Source organism: Corvus brachyrhynchos, unplaced genomic scaffold (genome assembly GCF_000691975.1).
Source record: "Corvus brachyrhynchos isolate BGI_N302 unplaced genomic scaffold, ASM69197v1 scaffold28, whole genome shotgun sequence".
NCBI lineage: Eukaryota > Metazoa > Chordata > Aves > Passeriformes > Corvidae > Corvus > Corvus brachyrhynchos.
In genome coordinates, this window is record NW_008246058.1 from 101,949 (window position 1) to 104,807 (window position 2,859).

The 2,859-nt window shown below is 43.4% G+C and overlaps 1 protein-coding gene and 1 long non-coding RNA gene across 4 annotated transcripts in view; one reads left to right on the forward strand and one right to left on the reverse strand.

Annotated features, from left to right (window-relative positions):
• LOC108449585 overlaps positions 1–1,691 on the reverse strand; it is a 31,456-nt gene extending 29,765 nt beyond the window's left edge. For 2 of the 3 annotated variants that reach the window (XR_001865803.1, XR_001865801.1), the window contains exons 1-2: positions 1,480–1,583; positions 1,230–1,309 (exon numbers count right to left, since the gene is read on the reverse strand). This is a non-coding gene — a long non-coding RNA (uncharacterized LOC108449585). The other variant, XR_001865802.1, reaches the window with a different exon arrangement.
• KCNQ3 (potassium voltage-gated channel subfamily Q member 3) overlaps positions 1–2,859 on the forward strand; it is a 214,116-nt gene that overhangs the window by 95,208 nt on the left and 116,049 nt on the right. The window lies entirely within an intron of this gene.

Here is a 2,859-nt window from a genome sequence, read left to right on the forward strand (position 1 = left end):
TGTCCATTCCTGCAAATGCAACACAGCCATAGCGGAAGTGAAAAACATCTCAGAGAGAGACTCTTCTGTGCTTCTGGCTGTTTCTGATTCTGTTTACCCCAGAGAAGATTACAGAGAAATTAAAAAAGATCAGACATGTTATAAGTGATATGTCCCTGTACAAGATATCTCTGAGACTGGTGATGCTCTTATAATAGTAGTGAGACCTTGCTGGGCTGCACTCTTTACTCAGCTGCTGTGTTTAGACCCAGCAGCTGGGTGCATTGTATGTGTGGTCATACTGGCTTCCAGAGATGCCTGGCTAGAAGTAGGTTCACTTTTTAAAGCTTCATGTCTTTGGCTTGATAGAGGGAGCTTGCTCCTTGTCCATTCATGCTGAAATGCCAGCCAACACCGATAAGTACCTGGCCCTCAGTCAGGTCACCCCTTGTTCTTTCCCCTGCAAGCATCAATCATATAATCACAGAATGGTTTGGGTTGGAAGGGACTTTAAAGGTAATCCAGTTCCAAAATCCTTGCCATGGCAGGGACACCTTCCACCAGACCAGGTTGATCAAAGCCCCATCCTGCCTGGCTTTGGGCCCTGCCAGGGATGGGACATCCACAGCTTCTCTAGGCAACCTGTTCCAGTGCCTCACCATCCTCACAGTAAAGAATTTCTTCCTAACATCTAATCTAAACCCATTCTCTTTCAGTTTGAAGCCATTCCTCCTTGCCCTGTCACTACATGCCCTTGTAAATAATCCCTTTCTGGCTTTCTTGCATCACCTGATAAACTGATTCTCCCTGATCTGAACTAGGTTGGCTTGTTAGGACAGGTGTCAAGGATCAGGAGGCCTATGTCCTGTGTGAAAAAGGATAGACTGGGTAGCTACAGATTTTCAGCCCTTCTTTGCAGGTTGGCTCCCGATGAGTGCAAGAAAAGGAACAAAGCTGAGGAGAGCGAGCTGTCTGACACTGCATGTTCCCATCACCCTTTATCTACGCAGGCGGAAGCCTGCCAGTTACAGCCAGGAGTCAGAATAAGCTTCCTAGCTGGAGCTGTGCATTTTAATTAACTGCTGTGCACTTGGTGCCTGAGCAGTGACATAAAGCAGATTTTTTAGCTGGATTTTAGAAAGCTTTGAAAAGATACTTTATGGGGAGGAATCTCCTATTTTTGGAGGGCAGGTGCAGACTCTCTGTAGGTAAATATTTCTTACAAGAGGAATGTTAAATTTTATACATACCAGATCTTGAGATACGGCACACCAATACTGCACTGTTGAAGCCAGGAATTGTTCTGATTTATTTCAGCAGCAGATACGACCTGCTCAGGAAAACAGGGGAAAACAAATTTTTAAAAAAGAGAGAACAGGGAAAGTGAAAAGAAAACAAGAAACTCTGGCAGTTTGTTGCTTTAATTAACTTCCCTTTTTATCCCCCAGAACATTATTTTGGCCCCATTTGCACTGCTGTAGCTGGACTGTGATAGCTTACAGGCAGTCATTGGAGAATCTTTGGCTAAGCTGGGTGAAGCTGATGGAAAGATTGCCTTATTTTATTGAGTCTGAGAGCAGACACGCATCAGTGGGTGTTTTCTAAGAAATACAGACCCTTATCAATTTTTTCTCCTGCTGTGCAGGGGAGATGTCTTAGGGCTGTTGTTGCCTTTGTTCCATCACAATGCTCCTCTGCCAGCCTCAGTGCTGTCAGAGGCTTCTTGCAGGGGAGGATTCCAGCTCCAGAAAGTGATTCCCATTTCTTTTATTTTTAGCATCAAGATGTCTTTTATTCTGGCTGAAGGACAAAATCCGTTTTCACAGAGTCTGCTTGAACAGCAGAAATGAGTGGCTATTAAAAGAAGGCTTACTGTAAAATAGGATAATAACCTAGTTATTTTGCATTTCTAAGTCATTCTTGAATTGATATTTCCTTTCCTACAATGTACACCAATTAAAAGCCACTGAGCAGTAAAAAAAGCAGTCTGTGCAATAATCTGACAAAGAATCATGAGCTGTGAAAGGAAAGAATTATTTTGTTGCATTAATGCGAGAAACCATAGCAAATTCTTACAAAGCAGACTTTGTCCCAGACTATTGCTACAAATGTCTTTTAAGTCTTGTAAATATCTTGTATATTTTAATGCCTTTTATGTACAAATAAACATAGGTGACACATTAGGTTTCAAGGACAGCTTCTCTTCTTGCCTGTCTCCCCAATGCTCCTTGAATGTCCTTCATATTTCTACTTGTGCACAGGTACAGGGACTGTGCAAGGGTCTCTTATCCCTGACGCATTAGATCTGATTATCGACAATACATAAATATTCCTCTAGAAAAGTGGGGGATTTTCTTTGGAGGACAAAACATTGACTAGGAATGAGGGTAGCAGGATATTCTCTATTAATTCCTAATAGTTAGGAATTATGCATTTCAGTGCCCCTGAGGTTAATGGGAAGTTCGGGACAACCCTCGGTCAAGCTGTTTAGCAAATATCATCAAAACCCAGCCGCAAGTGCACTGCAGATTTGGATGCAAGAATGGAAGAGGACAGATGAAGCTTGTAAACAGACAAGGCACTCATTATGCTAACTTGATTGTAGCTAATTAAAAAGGGATATTAGCTGATTGGATTACAGGGGATGGAGCAGAATGACCCTTTGTTCATGCCTATGCTTGCATCAGTAGGATTCTCTGCTCTGTCCAAGAGTGTGTCTGCATTATCCTCATTCTCATTTCTTCTCGCCTGCTTTCAGGGACAGATGCTCCCACGCAGTCTGCTCTCCCGAGCAGCATGCCAAGCTCCCCAATAGCTGCTGTGCCAGGCTAGCTGCTGCTCTTGTTGCTGTGCTGTCAGGCTGTGGCAGGGAGAAGCTGC